Here is a 25,209-nt window from a genome sequence, read left to right as displayed (position 1 = left end):
AACCCAAAAGGAATGTGCTTGAAATAAAACAGGTAAAATTGTGAAAGTGAAAGTGTGTTAAAGGGAAAAGTGTGTTTCCTGTCTATCAGGCTAATTTTGCTCTGGGTTTTATGGTGGGTACACTTTGACCCTTGCTTGTTGGAATGCAGAAATGATGGTCAAAGGTCTTTTGCGCAAATGTTTTTGTTTTCTTGGGATATTCCAAGCAACACAATAAAAACTCTAAATTTGTTGGTACTTTTAGCATTAGATCCAATCCATTCTATGCTGATCTTAAAGGGAATTTCAGGTGTAGAAGGTGAACCTGTTGAGTCACAATGACAAACAAATAACTTTGGTCTACCTGGAATTTTGCCAATGTTCTGAGAGTAAATGGCACTTTATGCCTATGAAGATATAAAAGATACACAAAAGCTTTTTACACTGCACTTAACTGTGGATTATCGTAAACCATTTTTTAATTCCTGGTAAAGGTTTCACAAATGGGCTGTGCTTTGAGAATAGAAACATACACTCAGTTGCATACATCATATTTACATGCTTTCTACAGTCAAGGAAACAGCTTAAGCTTTTGAAGAGAAAATGTCAAATGGTGACTGAAAACACGTAAATTGGAGTGAAGAAAAGACTATTTTATTCTTACCTGTACAGTTTAACGAGAAATTCAGGAAAAACCTGATAGTGGCAAATATATAAGAGATAATAACACGATGCAACTCTAGAGCCGTTATGTAAACAAATCGCGTGCTACGTTCGTCCAATCAATGACACTGCCACCGCTAATATGCAAATAAGAACGTTAACCTCGGGTTTAGAAATGTACAGCATAAAATTTCAGCTTATGAATACCAAGAATTAATAAATTAACATTTGCTGACCAAATAAAAAAAATTTGAAAAAAAAAAAGAGATGGGATGTGCCATAGTCTGCCATTTGCTGAACCTCAGGCCTTTCCTGGTCTTGATCCTCTCTTCCCATTATCCTGTCCATTAAAGGTGAAAAAAGCCCAGAAGTATAATACAATGGTCACCTGGATTTTGCCAAGTAAGACATGTACCTGGATCAACATCTTTTGTTGATTCTGGATCAACATTCCCTATCCCTAAACCTAACCCTACCCATAATTTATCCATAAAATCAGAGGGAAATGATGGTTGAATAACAAGGGTGCGGATAGAAGCACCTAACTCTGGTTGTAAGGCTAAAATGGACATTTCCTGTAAACGTATCCCTCAATTCTGATTGGTTGATTTGAATGTTGTTCCAGGATCAACATGGATGCAGGAACATGTTGCACTTGATGAAATCACGTTCACCAATACTAGAGGTAAATCTAGAGGTAAGAGGTAAATGATGCAATGCTATTAGTGAATTAAAAAGGCATCATCTGTTGCTTGACAGTTTCGGCTGAATGGGATATTTACCCGTGCACAACACTAATTGCACAACTGCATTACCAAATGACTTTAGTGAAACCAATGTCATTGAAACTGCAGACAAACTAAAGCAACAGCAACTGCAAAACTGAAACTAAATATAGGTAAGAGGTCATGTGGAAATGTAAAAAAAAAAAAAAAACCCACAAAAGTACAAATTGTTCTGAATTGCGATTAGAAAACTGTCAAAAAGTTGCACAAAACGCTGAATTATATTTTTGACAGATGGTGGTGTGAAGAATGTGCCTTGGAAAAACTGTAAAACAACCAGCTTTTAATTACCACATGCCTAAAAGGAGGACGAACGTCTCAATAGTGCAGAACAGGTCGACGGGACTCTCCTGCGCTGGCAGCTGACGCCATTTACCAAAGGCTCTAATTGCTGAAATCACTGAAGGACTGTATGTGTGTCCTGTTCATGTAACCCTCTGCTGCTCTGATGGTTGGGCCGTCAAAAAAAGAACCCAGTATGTGTTCAAACTTTATTGAGACACATAATAATAATAATAATAATAATATACATCTATAATTATAATACAAGTAACTGACCATCTTTTACATGTTTTCATTTTTATTGTGCTGTTGATAAAGGGAGGTGTTGGGAATAAGTTAGCGTGCAAAGGACTTTTCCTTTGACTTGTTCAATCTCAAAAACCATTGTGAGAAAACAGGCAGGGAGCAAAATATTTTCCAGTAATCAAACATCTGCGGAAAATGGCTTATCTGATTTCCCCTCTGTTAAATGCATGAATACCATATAGGATTTACTTAATTTGTTTTAATGTAGATTTGATAATATTTATTTTATTTTCTTATTAGGTCATTCAACCTCCACCTTCCAAGCATTTAAGTCCCGTCAAAACATGAACATCCAGACACACAAAAACAGTTTCTTGCCCTGGGCAGTGACGTCTGTGAACAATATTAAAACTAGACATGTGCCTTCACCATAATTCTGATTGATCAATGGAAGCAAGAACAACTGACAATCCATACAAAGAGTCAAATTTACTTTAATCTGTGACAGTGCAGAATATAAAATATTTCTTATTCATTTTACATTGTCTCTTTGTATTAAAATCAACGGTCATGGTTTCAGTGTGTTTTCAGACTGTATCAACATTATGAATAGAATAGCTTTATTTTTATTTTTTATTTTGTTATTTTTTTAATGCACTGGTCAATCATGCCCTAAGCAGTGCATGTATGTTTGAAGTCCCATCTGAAATAGCAGAACAGACCTCATTGTCACATAATGAAACCAGTTGCTTTCATTAATGACTTCTGGCATGCTCGGGAAAGGTTTGAAGCAACCTGAAGCTCGCTCTCTATAGATGTAATTTGCGTATTGTTTTCTTTATTCAAAATAAACACAAAAAAAAATCCGCTGTAGGTTTGAGGGGGAATTTCCAGTATCTTTACACTGGTTCCTGTCATTCCTGCACAGTCAGTTGAAAAAGAGCTCTAATTAGCCAAATGCATTTACAAAGAACCTTTTTCTTGCAGTAAAGCCAAAGCAAGCACCCGGCTTCAAAATTACTTCACTTCCTGTTTACATTCTTCAGGAATTTTACCCATTTAATCTCAAGATGCCAAGATGACAAATAATCGAAAATTAAAAAGAATTGAGGGGGGTTCTCTGAAACTCAAACTTTTCACACAATTTGAGTGATAAATCACTTCTTCATAAGTGATGAGTCAGTAAGGATTTTAGAAGTGTTGCATGTTTTAAAATTCTGCATGTAGAGAAAAATAAGCCTGTTATCTGGAATCGTAATTCATTTTAACAGTTGCACTCTTCAAATAAGCTGCTGAACAGGTTTATTGCAATAGTCAGCCAAAATTACCTGTAGACTGATATCCAGACAGGACGCGTTCAATTATTTAGTATAAGTATAAACATACATTTTTTTAAGTTGCAGTTTTGCTTTCAAATTAACACAATAAACATCACATGCTATTCTTATTATAACCAATACATGTAGCAGGAAAAGGTGTGCAGCACACGCGCTTTTGGTTTCATTTTGTCCTGTCACCGTCACTGTAACGTCACATCGGTTTCTAAAGAGACAGACTTCTATCACACACAGACCTTTTTCTGACACAGATCTCCAAGAATTTTCCCAAGCAATTTACTGTGAACATTTCCAAAAAGGTCAGCATTTTCTTGAAACAGCAGACAAAATGATTACCCTAACGCCATGTATTGTTAGGAATGCTCTTAATAACAATATCAATGCGGAGGAATGAGAGATTTGGTCACTGCAGAGCTTTCAGTCCAAATTCTCTTAAACGTCGAGACACTGTATACCGAGACAGATCCTTACCCTGTTCAGCGCTGAACTGGCAAGCAATTCCAGCTGCAGTGTTGAACCGATTGCCCATTGAGAGTCTCCGCATTATCCTGTCCTCTCGTGCATTTGTCTTGCGTGGACGACCAGCCTTTTTGGGGGACTTTAATGAGTTATTGACATCATTAAAGATGCCGTTTTCTTGAAATCACAGATTTGGAACGACCAACTTCTCTTGCTATTGCTGCTATTGGCCTTCATCTGGACAACCTGCTGTTGGAGGGTTTCAGTCACTTTAGAACAGCTCACCATCTCACAAGTCTGGAACTGGAAACTGAAAAGTTAGGCTGTCAGTTAAATAGGGTTTGTCAGATAATTAAGGAAATTAGCACCAGGTACCAGATTAACACCAATAACTGGGAGGTATCTGAAAGTGTTCTCTAATTTTGATCAGTGTTCTTTTTCAAATATCTAATTTGAAGTTTTTTATACTGCGCATCACAGTATATTTAACTCATGAAATATGCTTTAAAAAGTGCACTTTTACTCCTGCACTTTTAGGATAACTTCAAACAGGATTAAGCAGTGACCTCGAAATTTAGGAATTTGTAGGTTGTTGTATAATTTTGATCTTCACTGTTTATCTGATCTAACCAATATCCAACAAATCTAACATCAGTTGTTGTCCCAGATAGCTAGGGGTACAGTTACAGTAGTAAGTATTTTCAAATGCTTGCATGCGTTGCATTATTTTATTTTATTTTTTTATTTTAACTCATTTCTGTTTAATCAAATATGCTCACACGTCCTATGTTTTGTAATGGAAAATTTATAAACCTTGATCAAATTATACAGAATTATGTACCATTCCCAATTCCTGTCTGTGTGGGTGTGTCTCTGTTAGCAATTAATCACATCTTAAGTTCCTGTTGTGTTCATCCAACAGAATAAAACAAGGACTAGAACACAATTCCACTCTCTGTTTGTCTCAGACTTGGTCTTATTTATCTGTGATGGCTGCATTATTTCCCTGTTATGAATGTAGAATCACTTGACACTGCAATTGGTTATTTGCTTTTTAAAGCACACGTTTCTCTAGCTAATACACTTATGTACTTATGTACTAATGTACTTCTTTGCACAGTGATAATATGAACAAAAATCTCATCAAAAACAATTATTAGGTCAAATTCACAATATAGCACTAATATTTATATCATTATATCTACCATTTATATCATTATATCTACCATTAACTGCATCTAATTTTGTTGATTTAACTCCATTTTTTGCAGAATGGGAATTTTAGAAGTGCTTGTTTCCATCATGATTATTTTTTGAAATGATGAAAGCAGAGAAACCACCCTGATTCAACAATCATAGTAAACATTGCTCTTTTTGGTATTTAAATATATAATGGTATTTAACTAAACAAAACATAAAATGTAGAATTTTTTAATTAATAACCATTTGGATATCATAAACAGAAAGAAAAAAACAGATTCATCTAACGTTTCTCGATACTGTTATTTTTGCTGTTTTAACCAGACATAATTCTGGTGAGAATACTTAGACACTACATAGATTACAGACATGCTACACCCTATAATTAAAGCTAAACCCCAAAGACAGGATTAAATAGTCATACTCCATAGAATAAATAAAAGTCTGCTGAGTTAGTAATGCGTACATCAGTCTTGTTAATACTTCTGTATTTCACTTTCATTACTTCACAACACTTTCATTCAGAATGTGACTACAGTAAACCTATCTGTTACTTCATTTATGGCATAATGACATATAATATCAAGAGAATAAAGATGCGTCTCCGGATTAATTGGACATTTTGCGAAATCTACATCCTTGAATGTAAAACAATGCTTTTGGAAAACCCTCTTCACTGAGCAGAACTGACATGTTTGTCAGATGCCAGAAAATATTTCAGGACAAATATCAGGAAGTTGCAAAGTAGCAGAAACAAGGAGGGTCACAGAAACAAAAGGCAATAAAACTGTTTCCCACTGAACATGCAGAAACAACAGAAAAGAAACTCTACTATAAATGACAATCTGAAAAGGGAAGTCTGTATTCGCCACGGTTTTCACATGTCAATGGAAAAACCTTTAATAGCATAATTCAACTTTAATATTCATCCTCCTACATCATAAGAGCAGAAGATTAGCAACTCCACTCAATCTCAATTCAGACAAGCATGCATCATTACTTTAGATTTTGAAACAGTGACAACAGGATGTGTCCAATTTCACTATGTCTGTCCTGTCTGCAAAGCTTTTGGTAACACCATCAAACGATTCCAAGAACTTCTGGGTCACTACATTGAGCATGTTTTTAATAATAATAAATTAGAAAAGAGTTATCAAGAGTGAGCCATTGAAAATCATTACAAACTTGATGTAATGAAATCGTCACATTTTAATTATTCAAATTAGCCTACACAGAATGGATTTCAAACCCAAAGAATGGGATATTTATTTGGACAGATGAACGATCTGCTCAACTATTCTGTTACTTCTTATAAATGAGTTAATAATTCATCTTCAATGCGCTCAGCACCAAAATAAACTCTTCTGGCATCTACAGTGCATATTTTGTGGTGGGCCGACCAAATCTGTGTTCCCTTTGTGTGGGTCATGCAACAAGTCTAAGCAAAACTTCACTAATTTGCAAAACATCTTGTTTCTTTGTTTTTGTTTGTACGTTTAGTTTGTTCTAAAATGAACGTCATTAATGTCATTATGCTCGTGTTAAGTGATCAAAGTGTAGGGAAAATCACTAGGATTCATCACTGCAGGGGGAAACTAAACAGTGTTTGGATTCCTCTGCAGCTGGTGCATAAATGCATGCATTTCAAGTCAATATCTGATCCTGTTTGGATTTGCCCTAAAGATTGTAAAGCTGGAGAGTCATAAGATAGCCAACAGGGAAATATGAGCTCAGAACTCGAAACCTTAAACCAAATGCACACTTTACCCCATATTAAACAAATGCAATGAAGGCCCAACAGAAATGTAGTTCTGATGTTGCCTGATGCTTGATTTTTCATACATTTTAGTGTATCAACTATAGACTGTAAAATTAACATATCACAAGCAGACCAGTGGCTCATTTGCCCGGTCATCATCCTTTACAAAAAAACAAGGACCTTCAAAAGATATTCGGACATTAAATATGATCACAGAACACTGTTCAAAACATCCTCATCATTAACACATCCTACCAACACATCCTCATTATATTTACTGCCTGCTGGTGTTTTTCAGCACGCATCCTGTTTTCTCTGTACAAGTTAAACGGGAGATCAGGAAGCTGGTAGGTTGTGTCTTAATGCTTTACTTTAGAGGGTCTGAACGAGAAGAGGGGGAGAGCGATGGCACAAGGCCAACCCATCAGCAGCAGACGCCTGGACCATTTCTCCAAAAGCACATTCCCTAAATTCCTCCCATTATTTGTGCAAAAACGGGTAACTGCACGGGAGGTCAATGAGCGTGGACGAGGTCCAGAAGACGATAATTTGGAGTAACGATCACATTGTGTTATGGTGCTGACAAAAGACAAGGAGTTTGGATATGAGACTTGAAGTTTCATGATGAGATGAGTTTTTAGGTAAACTTAGAAAATGAGTAGAGAAATACAATAAAATGTTGCCGTGTATTTCACATCAGCAGGAGTGATTTGTCCTTTTGTCCTCAGAGCTGTTTTGTCGGGTCAGTTGTCACATACCATTGTATCAGTCATCTGACAGCCAGGAAAACTGCAAAACTGGACTCTGTCTTCTGAAAAGCACAGAAGTGGAAACAAGTGAGAGCTAAGTAAAAGTAGGAAGAATAAAAAAAAAAAAGATATATACTTTATTATGTCTTTCCATTAAATTCACTTCATAAACATTTCTTTTATAAGGACATCTTATTTTTTTTTATTCGTCTCTCTTCTTTTTTTCTTTTCTTTTCCTTTCTAACCCTTTCACAATACATTTCCACTTTGATTTGTTATCCACTTGCATCCAATTCAAAATTGCCTCTACCTGGGATGCACAATGATTCTCCAAATTAGAAAACACCAGACCACCCATACCTTTACTTTGTTTTAAGACCTTAAGTTTTACTCTTGGTTTCCCTTCATTCAAAACAAATGTTCGAAAAATGCTATGCCACAGATTAAAACTACGACTGTGCATAGGCTATAAACTGGATGATTTTAAAAACAGAAATAAGAAACTGGGAGTATGTAGCCTATATTTTAATTGTGCTTATTTTCAAAATGTTATTAATTTATAATGAATTCATTAAAATTAATTATAAAATTAATGATTAATTATAGGTTATCAGTAGGCTACCATTGATACCAATACCTCTATTAAATGGGCCTTTTTAGTATAATTTTTTTTTAAAAAGAACGTTTTTTTTTCTCCTTCAATTTCTAAACACTTAATAGACCCACACTGTAAATTATTAGACTATTCTTATCATTTATTATTATTATTATTTTAATTTAATGTTTTTGATTAGACTTTTACGCATTCATTACATAAATTAATAATAAAATCATTCGTAAAATAATAAAAATCACTCGAAATTTTTTTTTATTTTTATGTATCCATCATTTTCATGTGTGGCTCGAACCTTGCATCCACAACCTACCGATTTAATGATCCTTTTACAGTTTCACCGTATCGACCGCATTTACATCTGTGGCTAAAACCGTGAGACACAAGCCGCTACCGGCATGATTTACCAAGCCAGACGGCCTGTACGCGGGTCCCACGGCCGCCGATGACACGGTAGGCTACAGAATGTCCTGTATTGGACGCTTTTTCGGGAAAGGTGTAGTAACTACCGTACTTAATTCACGCTACTGAATGGTAGCGTGAGGAAACAACATTAGCCTTGCTTCACAGGAAGCGGGGAAAAAAGGACGCTGCAATAATCCCGTCAGTTATTTTAACACGTTAAACAGCCCATATTTTCATCGCAGATATGTACGAGTTATTCTGTAAGTCATAATAATAAATTAGATAAAAACTTTATATTTTAACTGTTTAAATTTACCAACGTTCTACAACAGGAAGTGTGTATATTTTGTTTGGAAATACTCTTAATACTTTACTGCACTTGATAAGAAATTATTTTATGAAATGACATAGGTAATATCCAGTTTCCACCACATGCAACTGAGAAGATAGTGTCTGTTAGTTTATTATGGCTTTCTGGGGCACCACTAGATCAGTGAATCTCAACCTTTTGGCGTACCGGACCCCAGTCCAATTCAGAACCATCCTCAAGGACCCCCAGAACAAAATTGACTCATTTATGTATCATTTGTGTCTTTGTGAGGACCAAATGCAGTCAAGTATAATTCAAGTTAGTTGACTTGTCCAGTATTTGGCCATATCATCAGCTATATTGAATTTTTCTTTCATGGGAACATGTCATGTCAAAATATACAACATTTATACAAAAATTCATACTTTATATGGACCCCCTGGCCTTACGTCAAGGACCACTAGGGACCCCTGGTTGAGAAACACTGCACTAGATGAACCAGAATAACCACAGCATATAGCCTATTCCAGTGTCCTCTTCCTGTTTGTAGTTTCAAGGACTTCCTGCTTGCAACCTTCAATTTAGTTCTCTGTCAAACATTATGGTTTTTGCCCTAAAGTAACTTTCTTTCTTTCTTTTTATATATATTTCTGTTTTCCTCTCTTCTGCTGCGTGTGCAAGGTCTTTGACCTGAAGGATAAATCATGTTCTCTGACTCCTGAAGACAGTTGGCAGATTAGCGCCCCAGCAAGAGGTCAGAGGTCACAGAGCTCACAGTCAGCTCCCGGTCTAACAAATCAGAGAACAGGTCCAACAGCAGCTGTCCCGTTTTCTAGAGAATGTTTTAAGGATTGTCAAGGGGCCACATCGAATCAGGCCCACCAGCAGTGGTGACGGTGACCTTTATCTGTTATCAATCTAAGGAACGTTCATTTATAAAGTCATTCTCATGTGGTCTATTAAAAGAGATTCATAAAATAAGTTTTTATGGCTATGGTACACATTTTAAACCAGATCATCTGTTGATCATTACGTTCAGTGGAAACAGTTGCAAAATAAGTATTTATATGTTTGTACTGAGGAGTTTGTGACTTATCAGCACATTGTTCTTTCTCTCTGGGCTCAAAATACAAGCCTTTCCGGTTGGGCGAAGTGTCAGCTGCCACGAGAGCGTGTGCACTTTCACCTGTAGACTACTTATGCATAGGCCATTGCCTTATCATACAGTTGTTTATGTGTATTTATTACTGATGTGGCATTTTTAATAGTCTGAAGATACTTTTATGATGTAAAATGCCATAACAGTAAGGATAATTACAATAAACATTTTGATAGAAATCATGAAGAAGCAATTAAATTATTGATTGAACTCAATCAATAAAAATCTAGCTAAAAAAGCTACATTTCAAAAGTTTGGGGCTGGCAAGATTTTTTTTTTCATGTCCATGTTTCATGTTTTTTGATCAAAAATACAGTAAAAATAGTAATTATTAAATATGATTACAGTTTTAAATAACTGTTTTCTATTTGAATATATATATATATATATATATACATTTCAAAATGTAAAAAAGCATTTGTTTTTTTTAACAATGTAAAAAGCTGGTATTTTTGATAAATTTAATGCACCCTTGGTGAATAAAAGTACTAATTTCATTTTATGAAAACTCTTACTGACCCCTATATATAATAAAATATTATATAATGAAATAAATTGCTACTTTTTTAGTAGGGATGCAAGTGTCATTCATTCAAAGGCTATATATAAATATATTTATACAGTCTCATTCACTTTGATCATTTTTTAGTTTGCATTACTCTTCCCCCACACATGATAGCCTTCCCCATAATGAATTTTAATCACTCTTTCCTCTATAAATGGGATGTGTTGACATGGGAAATGTCAGATGAAGCCTTTGATCCTTTAGGAAGAATGAGGTGGTCCACTCCCTTCTTCCTCACCTTTGTAACCCACCTCCTCCCAGAGACTGTACATGGACTTATAAGCAACCATGTGTTGACAGCTGCACACTTCCTTGCATGTCTGAGATTTTTAAGAATGGGAGACTCTTTCTCAAGATCTCTGCAAAGACTATTATTCAGATGTTTCTCGATAAATAGCAGTCGTTTTGTTGTTTATTTATAGTCCATGTGTTTCTGTGTGTATTTTGTCAAGAAGTTTCTCTGAAAAGGGTTGGCCCGTACTTATAAACTGCTTGAGATGTCATTTAAAACTAGTGAGAAGTTCCAGCACACTGCCTGAGGAAATGGGGAAGTACTGTAGCATCTGAACTGTGCAAAAAGTGGAGAGAAGCCACATAACAATGTAAGTGTAAACGAAGTGCTAGTTTTTTTCCAGTGTAACACAGATTTAACAGGAACATTGTGATAAGGTCCTTGAGATTGCAACATGCTCATATTCCCGGGAAAATCCTGACACATCTTTGGCAAATATCTAGAGACAAAAGTGTAGAGGAGCTTTAGATCCAGATGCTGGGACAGGCTCTTTGATGTCTGGAGAAGCTAGCTGGCACACTTTCCTTGCACCTCTCCTGAGGTGTGACTAAAAGGAGGAAAGAGAGGGCCACCACTATGGGAAATTACTTTATACCCTCAGGCCCCCCTCGTTCTCACTCAGTTTGGGCTTTCATGTTCATGGGAACAGTCTTTTCTGGACAGTCAAGGTGTCTGTATGAGTTAGCTGCCCTTTCACCCAAATATAGTAAAACGAGACCTCTAGCAACCCCCATGGGTGCCTATCCAAATCACTGGGATGAAATGAAGGAACTAGGATTTGGCCTTAACTTTGAGTTTAAATTAAATAGAGACATCTGGTCTGATCGAATCAGCATCCCTAATGAACCACTTTACTTTGATATTGCTCAGTATATTCACAAGAGCAATTTGTATGGTGACTCAGACTCTTTTACAGAATTATTTCAGTAGTATTTTGGGACACAATTGGAATACTAGATTACTGTTTATTAGACTACTGTGTATCGTTTGGGTTGGTACGATTTGTTAATGTTTTTGAAAGAAGGCTCACCAAGACTGCATTTATTTAATTAAAAATACAGTAAAACACTAATATTGTAAAATATTATTACAGTAAATGTTTTCCATTTTAACGTATTTTAAAATGTAATTTATTCCTATGATGGCAAAGCTACATTTTCAGCAGCCAGTTTTCAGTGTCACATGATACTTCAGAAATCATTTTAATATGCTGATTTGATCTAAGGAACGTTCATTTATAAAGTCATTCTCATGTGGTCTATTAAAAGAGATTCATAAAATAAGTTTTTATGGCTATGGTACACATTTTAAACCAGATCATCTGTTGATCATTACGTTCAGTGGAAACAGTTGCAAAATAAGTATTTATATGTTTGTACTGAGGAGTTTGTGACTTATCAGCACATTGTTCTTTCTCTCTGGGCTCAAAATACAAGCCTTTCCGGTTGGGCGAAGTGTCAGCTGCCACGAGAGCGTGTGCACTTTCACCTGTAGACTACTTATGCATAGGCCATTGCCTTATCATACAGTTGTTTATGTGTATTTATTACTGATGTGGCATTTTTAATAGTCTGAAGATACTTTTATGATGTAAAATGCCATAACAGTAAGGATAATTACAATAAACATTTTGATAGAAATCATGAAGAAGCAATTAAATTATTGATTGAACTCAATCAATAAAAATCTAGCTAAAAAAGCTACATTTCAAAAGTTTGGGGCTGGCAAGATTTTTTTTTTCATGTCCATGTTTCATGTTTTTTGATCAAAAATACAGTAAAAATAGTAATTATTAAATATGATTACAGTTTTAAATAACTGTTTTCTATTTGAATATATATATATATATATATATACATTTCAAAATGTAAAAAAGCATTTGTTTTTTTTAACAATGTAAAAAGCTGGTATTTTTGATAAATTTAATGCACCCTTGGTGAATAAAAGTACTAATTTCATTTTATGAAAACTCTTACTGACCCCTATATATAATAAAATATTATATAATGAAATAAATTGCTACTTTTTTAGTAGGGATGCAAGTGTCATTCATTCAAAGGCTATATATAAATATATTTATACAGTCTCATTCACTTTGATCATTTTTTAGTTTGCATTACTCTTCCCCCACACATGATAGCCTTCCCCATAATGAATTTTAATCACTCTTTCCTCTATAAATGGGATGTGTTGACATGGGAAATGTCAGATGAAGCCTTTGATCCTTTAGGAAGAATGAGGTGGTCCACTCCCTTCTTCCTCACCTTTGTAACCCACCTCCTCCCAGAGACTGTACATGGACTTATAAGCAACCATGTGTTGACAGCTGCACACTTCCTTGCATGTCTGAGATTTTTAAGAATGGGAGACTCTTTCTCAAGATCTCTGCAAAGACTATTATTCAGATGTTTCTCGATAAATAGCAGTCGTTTTGTTGTTTATTTATAGTCCATGTGTTTCTGTGTGTATTTTGTCAAGAAGTTTCTCTGAAAAGGGTTGGCCCGTACTTATAAACTGCTTGAGATGTCATTTAAAACTAGTGAGAAGTTCCAGCACACTGCCTGAGGAAATGGGGAAGTACTGTAGCATCTGAACTGTGCAAAAAGTGGAGAGAAGCCACATAACAATGTAAGTGTAAACGAAGTGCTAGTTTTTTTCCAGTGTAACACAGATTTAACAGGAACATTGTGATAAGGTCCTTGAGATTGCAACATGCTCATATTCCCGGGAAAATCCTGACACATCTTTGGCAAATATCTAGAGACAAAAGTGTAGAGGAGCTTTAGATCCAGATGCTGGGACAGGCTCTTTGATGTCTGGAGAAGCTAGCTGGCACACTTTCCTTGCACCTCTCCTGAGGTGTGACTAAAAGGAGGAAAGAGAGGGCCACCACTATGGGAAATTACTTTATACCCTCAGGCCCCCCTCGTTCTCACTCAGTTTGGGCTTTCATGTTCATGGGAACAGTCTTTTCTGGACAGTCAAGGTGTCTGTATGAGTTAGCTGCCCTTTCACCCAAATATAGTAAAACGAGACCTCTAGCAACCCCCATGGGTGCCTATCCAAATCACTGGGATGAAATGAAGGAACTAGGATTTGGCCTTAACTTTGAGTTTAAATTAAATAGAGACATCTGGTCTGATCGAATCAGCATCCCTAATGAACCACTTTACTTTGATATTGCTCAGTATATTCACAAGAGCAATTTGTATGGTGACTCAGACTCTTTTACAGAATTATTTCAGTAGTATTTTGGGACACAATTGGAATACTAGATTACTGTTTATTAGACTACTGTGTATCGTTTGGGTTGGTACGATTTGTTAATGTTTTTGAAAGAAGGCTCACCAAGACTGCATTTATTTAATTAAAAATACAGTAAAACACTAATATTGTAAAATATTATTACAGTAAATGTTTTCCATTTTAACGTATTTTAAAATGTAATTTATTCCTATGATGGCAAAGCTACATTTTCAGCAGCCAGTTTTCAGTGTCACATGATACTTCAGAAATCATTTTAATATGCTGATTTGATCCTGAAGAAACATTTTATATTAATGTTGAAAACAGTCGTGCTTCTTAAAATGTTTTTGGAAACTGTGACATTTTTTCAGGATTCTTTGACGAATAAGTACAAAAGAACAGCTTTAATTTGAAACAGAATTTTTTTCAAACATTCTAAATGGCCTTACTGTCATTTGTAAACAATTGAATGCATCCTTGATTAAAAGCATGTCTATATACATATATTTTCTTGTGAAAAAAAGTAGTGTATACAGGAATAAATAGAAAATGACATAATAGGAGAAAAAGGAAAATTTTATTTTTATTAAGAAAAAGTCTCTCCCGAGGAAACCGAGAGGAAGTAAAACTGAACGGTACGGGGAGAACAGCTATTTCCAATTATTGTTTATTAGCGTTTATTGTTAGAAAATGGCTTTTCGTCACCCCTCTAATCTCAAAGAAAGACTCAGCTGACGCTTGTTTGCAGTGGAAGTGACCTCTGGCCCTAGCGTGTGTGTTGTTGAAGATGGCCTTCCTATACTCAGTGAGACTAGAAAATGACTTTTTTGGAAAAGTACTTGTCTGGAAAACAAGTCTAGTAACTTGATTTACGTCTTGGAGGAAATGTAGCCTGAATTGATAAGCAACTTATATCCCTTCCTTTGTTTTTAGCAGAATTTAGGCCTTGGCTGATGTTCTATGCAGCGTTTACTGTGTATTTACTTACAGGCCTATACAAACACGTCTCACTTTTGTTTGTTTTGTTGAGTTTATTAAGCAGGTTAACTAGGTGAAGTTCACAAGCCCATCTTGTTGTTACTGTTAACAGAAACTAAAGCTGTTAAATTATTTATGAATTGAAATGGGCCTAAAGCTGTAATAAAACATAAATATTAAATAAAAACATTTGTTAACGCTTTATTTTACGGTGCCCTTGCTACACGTTTCATGTAGCCTATTTACTCTTATAATAACAATAAATTATGCATAATTACACGCAGATAATCCTAAGCATCTAGTAAGTACATGTAGTTAATTAATATTACTCAGTACCTAAATGTATAATTACACTGTAACAAGAACACCTTAAAATAAAGTGTAACCAAAATTATAATTTAAAATCTTAAATGAAAACTGAAATAAGTATATATAACTGAAATGAAAGCAAAGCTAATTAGAAATATTTCAAGATAATAATGGCAAAAGTAACAACTTTACTAAAACCTAAACTGAAATGAAAATGAAAACGGAAAATCTAAACATAAAAGCTAATTTAAAATATTCATAAATACTGTATATAATATTATATAAATGTCTAGATCACTTGCTGTCTAGAGGATGAGACATGGCTTAGGCTTTTATACTAAATATCACAAAAAAAACTCGACCATTAAAACACCATAATTTCAGTCACATAGTAATTAACATCAGTATTTAACTAAATAGTATATTATTTGGTAAAGTTATTGTAATGAAATTGTGTATATCACTAAAAAAATATGTAAATTGCTGCATGTGTATCAGTGAGACCCAAATGAATCAATCAATCAGTCAACAAATGATTCTGGAAAATAAATCAGTGACTCGTATGAAAGAAAAAGAATGAATATTTTAAGCGAGCTGACTGAATATTACCTCTGTCCACTAACTAAAGTAGCTACTTTGATACTCATACGGAAAGTAGCTAGTTACTTGAGCTGCTGTCAAGCTTCTTTTGGTTATCAAATCGCTAACACTGCACCTCTGTAAGATAAGCGTGTCTGATTGACAAATAACTTTAGCTTTGGAACCCCGTGTATCGCTGTGGTCAGTGGGTTGGTCAGACTGGAATACCCAGTTTCGGGATCCAGCACAGGGGTCAGTCCAAGCTGCCCTTCAACGTGTTTCCCCCACGGAAAAGCTTCCTGCTCCACTCGGTAGATGCTTATCATAGCTCTCTCTCTCTCTGAGTGAGACTGAAACCCACTTCCTTCCTCTACCTCCTTTCCCACACTGGACTCCATTGTGCAGTTGATGGAGCTGGCAGAGTTTTAAGAACTTACTGTGTAACAATGAGTTCCACTTAGGCTTGTTCAGCAGTTTTGGAGAGAAAGTACAAGATATTGCTGATCTCACAGTCAGAAAGTATTCAGGGAGAAGTGATATTCAGCTATGGTGACTTCCAACTTGATGTATTTTCTTGTTTGTTTCTCAGTGATCTGTTAACCTAAATGATGCAACTGAAACTGTTTCCCAAAGCTATTCTGTGCATCCTTGGCTACAGTCCTGTCCTCATTTTTCAAGACTGCAAGAGAGACGTGCTTGGTTGAGAATGCCTGATTTATTTCTATTGCTTTAACTCCCCTAAACCACCTGAATCACTGATTGTCAGAATGTGCCACTTACACTGGTGTCCGAAAGTCTGAGATCAATAGTGAGAATGCTTCTATTGCATTTTTTTCAAATTTTATACACATGGTCTAAACAAAACAATTTGATTGAAAGGCTTAATATGAAATATTCAGTTTTGTAAGTATACATACCCCTGTACACTGTGAGTGTGATATTTTTTGAAGTTGAATCTTAAATCAAATAAGTGTCTTTTTAAAGGGGTCATATGATGCGATTTCAATTTTTCCTTTCTGTTTGGAGTGTTACAAGCTCTTGGTGCATAAAGAAGATATGTAAAGTTGCAAAGACTAAAGTCTCAAATCCAAAGAGATATTCTTTATAAAAGTTAAGAGTCAGCCACACCTACCTAAAACGGCTCGTTCTAACACACCCCCACATATCTACATCACTATCTGGGAAGATTTGCATAACGCCGCCCAAATATTCACGCAAAGAAAGAAGGCGTAACTTATATTCTCGCTGTAGTATTGTTGTTGCCACCACCGCCATGTCGTGAAGGCGCTGTGTGTTTCGTTGTGAAAGCGAAACTACTTTGTTTGGCCTTCCAAAAGAGGATGATATCCGCTTCGTCATGCCTAGGTTTATAATGGGTTTTATTGTTTTTGTCTCGTCGCTCCGGCCGGACAGGGCATCGCAATAAGGTGAGGGGCGTAACATTTCCGTCACACGCTTGAGCTTTTCGGCCAATCACAACGCACTGGATAGTTGGTTAATCAGAGCACACCTCGCTTTTCAGACCGATTAGTTTTGTAAAAATCGACGCGTTTCAGAAAGGCGGAGCATAGAGGAGAAACAATAATGTACAGTACGTGGAAAATAATGTGTTTTTTTAACCTTAAACCGCATAAACACATTTCATTACACCAAATACACAAAATAATGTTCTTTTTAGCAGCATCATATGACCCCTTTAAAATGTATTTGTATTTATTTATAATTTTTTTGTTTGTTTGTTTAATGGCCCTTTAATACTGTCCTTATAATAAAGTACAATCATATGAAATATACAATTATTAAAGTATACAGACCCCTTAACACTGTGAAAAAAATATTAAGTGTGATTTAAAAAAAGAAAAAAAGCTGAATACTAAATAAAATAAGTGGCTTTTTAAAATGTATTTGTATTTGTTTTTTTGTTTAATGGCCCTTATTATAATAAAGCACAATAATATGAAATATACAATTATTTAAGTATACAGACCCCTTTTCACTGTGTGATTTTTTTTTTTAAAGTTGAATCCCAAATAAAATAAGTGGCTTTTTAAACTGTATTAATATTTATTTATATGTTTGTTTATATATTTAAAAAATATTTAAAAAATATTAATAAAAAATATATTTATTTATATGTTTGTTTGTTTAATGGCCCTCATTAGAATAAAGCAATATTATATGAGATATACAATTTTTTAAGTATACACAGTTCCCTTTACACTGTGAGAAAAATATTAAGTGTGATTTAAAAAAAAAAAAAGTGGATTTTTAAAATGTATTTGTATTTATTTTTGTTTGTTTGTTTAATGGTCCTTTAAAACTAGAATAAAGCAAAATTATATGAAATTTTAAGCAGACCCCTATACACTGTGAGAAAAATATTAAGTATTAAGTGTAATATTAAAATAAATATATAAAATAAGTGGCTTTTTAAAATGTATTTGTTTGTTTGTTTAATGGCCATTTAATACTATCATTATAATAAAGCAAATTAATATAAAATTAACATATATTGCAAGTAGCTAAACTGAATATTAATTTTTTCTGTTGAAAACAAAAGGGCCTTACAATAGAATAAAATTATGGTGATTAATCTCATGATTTGTGTCTTCAAAATTTGAATTCTTTAAATGTGTTGAAAATCAATAAATTCTTAATGTTATCATTATGTAGAGAAAATGGGATGAATGCAAGTATTTCTTCAGTCCTCCTCCCCGTCTCTTTGGGAGAGCAGGGGTTTGGTGAAGCTCCACTGACTGAACTCTGAGGTAGAGAGGAGGAGGACAGGTGTTCGCCCAGGTCTGCTAGAGTCATCTGTGTTAATGTCCCTGGTCACGCCAGTTCCCTGTACTCTCTTTCCCACGCTGCCCGGGGTCAGAGGGGAGCAGTCTGCCGGATACAGGCCTCCCCCAAGAACCCATCCACCACACAGATCACCCCTAAAACTCTCCAGCCAAAGCCACTGCTACTTTTTATGTCCGGCAGATGACTCCTGCAAAACATTTCTCTCTGATACACTTAGACCAGAAACCTTCTACCAGAACTTCTACTTCTTTAGGGTCATTCAACTTTGTAAGAAGATCCATAATATGCCAGTAAAGCTGTTCAGAATGACCGTTAGAGAGCTCTCAGACCCTCTCATATGCAAACACCGCAAACACACACTTGAATATTGCTACAGTACTAATTTCATTGCAAAACAGATTCGATTTGAGCCTACGAAAACATACACAAATGAGGCAGTATCAGTGTTGGACAAACTGAAAGAAAAGCATGAGCGCTCATAATTCTTCAGGGAGAATGTAAGGAGACAGTCTCAATCTCATCACTGGCAATCACTGATTTACGAACCCCTCCAACCCCAATGAAAGATCCTCTCTTGGGACGGGATCTGGAGGGGAGGTGCGTGGGGGGATAATGTTCTCGGTCTGTATCCCACTGTTCTTGTTTTTATTTATGTGTGGGAGTTTATATTGCCACTGCTTTTTCTCGGGCTTGCAAAGCAGACAAGAAGCCTCCATCTGTTTTTTAGCTGGAAACAGGAACAGCATTAGCAACAAAAGACAACATTAGCGTGAACAACCATTTAATAGGATAGTTCATGCAAAAATTAAAGTTCTGTCATCATTTACTCACCCTCATGACTATATATTTTGAAAAATGTCTCAGGGGTGTTTCTTTCTATATAATACAAGTCACTGGGGTCCAGTGTTGTTTTGGTTGATATCTGATTCCTCGTACATATCAGAAGTGCACATAAGCACCATCGACTTGTTTCCCTCTGAGACAATAGCAGGAAATCCAGTGACCGTTCAGTTAGTTTTTTACCTTAGGTTTGATGTGGGACAATGCACTTGTTACGCTGTGTTTTTGTTTTGTAAGTGCGCGTCGAGATTGTGCACTAATTACAGTGAGAAGGAAGGGTCTCTTGTTTTCTTTTGAAATTAGGTTTGTTGATTCTCGCTCTGGCATGTTTTTTTTTCTCTGTTTTGTTATTGCCCGCTGTCATAGCCCACCCCTCCTACATTCCCTTTCCTCCCTCCACATCCCATCCGAAAAATCCACTCCGTCAGTAGGACCTATATTTGTGTTGGGCACTTCCTATTTGTTCTGACCTTTGACTCTCAGAGCCCCGGCAGCTGAACCGTGGAGGGTGGTGTCAAACCCTGACCTCACCAAGTCTCAGTACAGACATCACTGAATCCACATTCCCAACATGACTGGCTTTTTACTTGATGAAATCTCCTGTTGATGGGTCAATGACATGACGCTCATTTTTTAGTCGTATCAATTGCTTTACTAAATAACTACTGTTCAAATATTTGGGGTCACAAAGATTTTTTTTTATTGTCTTTGAAAGGAGACTCTTATGTGCAGCAAGGCTGTATTTATTTGATCAAAAATATAGTAAAAACAGTAATATTGTGAAAAATCTAAAGAATCTAAAAATTTTCAGTTTATTAGCATTTTTCATTCTTTGATGAATAGAAAGGCAAGGCAAGGCAAGTTTATTTATATAGCACATTTCATACACTATGGTAGTTCAAAGTGCTTTACATGAAGGAAGTAAAATAATCATAAAAAAAATTATCACAACAATAAAACAAGGAATTTAAAAACTTTTAAAATGATTTAAAAATTGATTTATTTATAAAAATTGAGAAAGCATAAAAGAACAGCATTTATTTGAAATAGAAATCTTTTGTAGCATTATAAATCTCTTTACTTTCTCTTTTGATCAGTTTAAAGCATTCTTGATGAATAAAAGTATTAATGAAAAAATGACTGATCTCAAACTTATATAATCAAAGGATTTATTTATCTATAAAAAAGGATAAAAAATTATTTAATATCTTCTGTGACAAAAACCAGATTATTTTCTGAATTAAAAATCATTTAGATTTTTAAAAGATTAAAGTTGTTTTAAAAAGAAAACCTTATTAAATTCCTATTAATATTATTTCTTCAATGAGTCTCTTAAAATATTGGATAATTTGACATTTTCATGACAATAAATGTCCCCCCCCCCCAAAATGTGTTAAAAAAAAAAAAACATTTTACCTTGAAAAATATTATTTAAAACTAGTCAGGGTGTAAGGAAAACATTACATTTTATGTTATATGTGTATACTTTTTACTTGATGGTTAGACCACATGACATTTTAGCGTAACTGAATTAAAGGATGAGTTCACTTGGAGAATAAAAATTTCTTGATAATTTACTCACCTCCATGTGATCCAAAATGTTCATGTCTTTCTGTCTTCATTCACAAAGAAATTAAGGTTTTTGAGGAAAATATTCCAGGATTTTTCTCCATATAATGGACTTCAATGGGGACCAATGGATTGAAGGTCCAGATGGCAGTTTCAATGCAGCTTCAAAGGTCTTTCTGTCTTCATTCACAAAGAAATTAAGGTTTTTGAGGAAAATATTCCAGGATTTTTCTCCATATAATGGACTTCAATGGGGACCAATGGATTGAAGGTCCAGATGGCAGTTTCAATGCAGCTTCAAAGGGCTCTACACGATCCCAGCTGAGGAATAAGGGTCTTATCTAGAGAAGTGAACAATAAAAATGTATATACTCTTTAACCACAAATGCTCATCTTGGACCAGCGACTGAAGACATAAAGACATGAACATCTTGGATCACATGGGGGTGAGTAAATTATCAGGAAATTTTTATTTTGGAAGTGAAATGATCCTTTAAGATGTTTCTTGAAAATGGTGTAAACCAGGGGTGCCCAAACTCAGTCCTGGAGGGCCGGTGTCCTGCAGAGTTTAGCTCCAACTTGCCTCAACACACCTGCTGGTACGTTTCTAGTATGCCTATAAGAGCTTGATTAGCTGGTTCAAGTGTGTTTGATTGGGGTTGGAGCTAAACTCTGCAGGACACCGGCCCTCCAGGACCGAGTTTGGGCACCCCTGGTATAAACCTTTTTCAAAACCATATGAAACCACCATGAAGTGCTTTTGGCTGTTTGTATGAGCGAACGTGTGCATTTCAGGGTGTGTGGTCAGTAAGATGCACCGTTTCCTCCTCTCGCTAAAGGAAAGAATAGGGGCCTAGGAGTGATGAGTGCACCAAAATAAGGTCCACTTCCCTTCCCATGTCAAGACCTATAAATACTCTGAAAACAGGAAGTTAGGAGGGAATTGTGGGCAAACTTTAATCCTAGATAGACAAAGCCCCCCACCCCCCGCTACATTCCCCCCATTACCCCGACCTCTCACTACACCGGCACTCTTATACATATACAAACACATACCAACGCAATGTGCATAAGAGCTTCCTTGAAGTTCTCAATCATGCATATCTTTTTGTAACAGAAGACCCAAGGGTTTATAGTAAAATGAAAGAAGGTGGTTAGATCAGGGTGTAGCTGATATTTATCAGACTTGTGAGTGGAGGAGCAGGTGGAGTGTCATTCTTACCACGACGTGTTTGGGTTTGGTAATCGGTCAAAGAGCTGTACTGCAAAGTTTTATTGTCCTCTTTTATTTTACCCTTAACAACTTCCCTCGTATGGTAAAACCACAATCAAGAAAGTGATTAATTCTCTGTGAAGTTCAGCCAATGAAACCTGGTTTGCAAATTCCCCAAATATTGGAATTTTGACAGTATCATTTCTGGAAGTTCATTACTAAATTCACACAAGTCATAAATTCAAACAAAGCTATCAAAAATGTAATTAAAGAGCTATAAAATTGTTCAAAGTGGCCCCATAGAGAGCTCTCCTCCATAAATAAACACACAAACACATTATAATAGTCTATAGCATAATTTAAGTACTGAGGTATTCAATAGATTTTTGAAAGTTATACCCAAAATATCAATATGATTACATTGGAGTAATCTTGCAAGTAAAGTGTTTAATTTCTAGCAACACCAAACAGAATTGCAAAAAAAAATGAATGCTTCCAAATAAGTTTCTTAAACAGTCCCTCATCTGTCATTGGCTAGACAGACAGGCAGCCCCACCCCCAAACTCACACTATTGGTTGAGCCAGTTTTGCTATGTTGGGCTGGCCAGGATGTTCAAACAAACAGAACATCTGACACATGACTTACATACGAAATAAATAAATATCTTAATTCAGAAAGGGTGCATTAAATTGATGAAAAGTGCCAGTAAAGACTTTTAATAAGGGTTTCAGTGTCAAATAAATGCTATGACCATCAGATCACCATGTGTACACTCCGTTTCACAGGACAGACGCCAGACGGTGTTCTCAGGGTCATGAAAAGAAGGAAGAAGGGTGAAATCAGCAGTGATGTAGTGATGACAGGTGTGTCTTTATTCTATGTGGGATTCTCCCTTTTACTGCTTAGTCCTTTTTCTGCCTTCATTTGTTGCTTCCGTCCTCCTTATCTATTTATGTTTTACAGTAATTACAGTGGATAATTATATCACTTCACTGGAGGCTATGACTGGAAGCTGGTGTTCTGTTAGCATAACGAGTCTCTAAATAAGGAAGTGTTTACAGTTGTAGATATTATGAGTAGGCATTATGACATCATGTTCTTGTGAACTGTTTGAAGTTGGAACTGGAACTTGGAAATGTTTGAATACAGCGTTTGAGACAGTGACGGTAGACGTTCGCCCTGCAGGGATGACTGTCGTATCCAGATTGCATGTTCCTGGTGTCAAGCACGTATTTCACTGTGTTTTACTGTTTCTCCCTTAATACGTTCACAAGAAACAACCCTGACATCCCCCATTCTATAGTTAAGGAAACAAGAAAAAGGAAGGACGATGGTAATCCCGTTATTGATCATAAACAGCTTAGTTTTCTAAGAAGAGTAGTTTGTTGGACTGTTAGTGCCGACTAAACCTCTGAACCCAAAAAAGAAAATTCTGTCATTTACTCACCCTCGTGTTGTTCAAAACTTCATAGCAGAGCAGACTGCGCTTGTCGGAAGGAGGGACTTTGTAGAAAACGAAGCGTTTGAGAGAGGCGGGGCATAGAGGACCTACAATAATGTACAGTATTTGAAAAATAATGTGTTTTTTGAACATTAAAGCATGTCAACATATCCTGTTACACCAAATACACCAAATAATGATCTTTAAAAAAGCATCATATGACCCCTTTAATGAAACCTCCATTAAAAGCCCATTCCACCAAACTTGATAAAAACATTGTAATTGTAATCAATATAAACTGAGCTGTTGAAATCTTCTGAAAAGACATGATTACTTTATGAACAGATTTCATTTAGGCTTTTATTCACATTTAAACATTGATCAATGCACAAATATAGAGCATACAAAATATAGTAAATGCCATCTCAACCGTACTGGCTTGAAGTAGTGACTAATGTAACAAGAGTTGGGAGTTTTGGATGATAACTATAACATTTTAAGAATCATTGTAATTCTATGAAAATAGGGGAACTCATACCACAACTATAACAACACAGAAAAACAATATCGTTAAAATCACTTTCAGAGCAATTTTTTTCATCTAATAAATGATAAAAACATTGACAACCATTCAGAATCCACCAACTTTAAAGAGCTTGAGCATTTGCTTGAGCATTTGCTTGAGCATTTAAAGTGGCAGTATGGCAAAACTGCAGCAAATGTCTTTATTAAACAGATGTTCACCCAAAAAAATGAAAATACTGTCATTAATTACTAACCCTCATGTCGTTCCAAACCAGTAAGACAATTCATCTTCTGAACACAAATTAAGATATTTTTGATGAAATCCGAGAGCTTTCTGACGCTCCATAGACAGCAATGTAATTACCACGTTAAGGCCCAGAAAGATAGTAAGGACATCGTTAAAATAGTCCATGTGACACGAGCCACAAGAATATTTTTGTGCGCAAAGAAAACAAAAATAACGACTTTATTCAACGATTTCTTCTCTTCCAGGTCAGTCCGCTGCCATTCATGAGAGTACCACAAGGGTTTGGAACGACATGAGGGTGAGTAATTAATGACAGAATTTTAATTTTTGGGTGAACTAACCCTTTTTAACACAACATTTTCATGCGCTCGTGGATGCTAATATAGGCTAGTTATGGTTATAGTTATCATTCTTGGTTGTGAACTTGTCTTTATACTACAGAATTTCTTTCTATTATCAAACATGCCTTTTTGTTAGCAGGTTAGCGGCCACTCCTTAAAATACGTGTTTTTTTGGCCTGCCATATAGCAAGTTCATATTTGCTACTGCTATCCAAAAAGCTCATAAGAACGTAATAGTGTTAAGTGACCAAAGTTGGACATTGTCAATGTGGTGCGCTTCTGGTACATCATGGCATAAGAATGCCAGAGCAG

This window comes from Sinocyclocheilus rhinocerous, unplaced genomic scaffold (genome assembly GCF_001515625.1).
Source record: "Sinocyclocheilus rhinocerous isolate Xijiao unplaced genomic scaffold, SAMN03320098_v1.1 scaffold1870, whole genome shotgun sequence".
NCBI classification, from domain to species: domain Eukaryota; kingdom Metazoa; phylum Chordata; class Actinopteri; order Cypriniformes; family Cyprinidae; genus Sinocyclocheilus; species Sinocyclocheilus rhinocerous.
Note: the sequence above shows the minus strand (reverse complement) of the source record.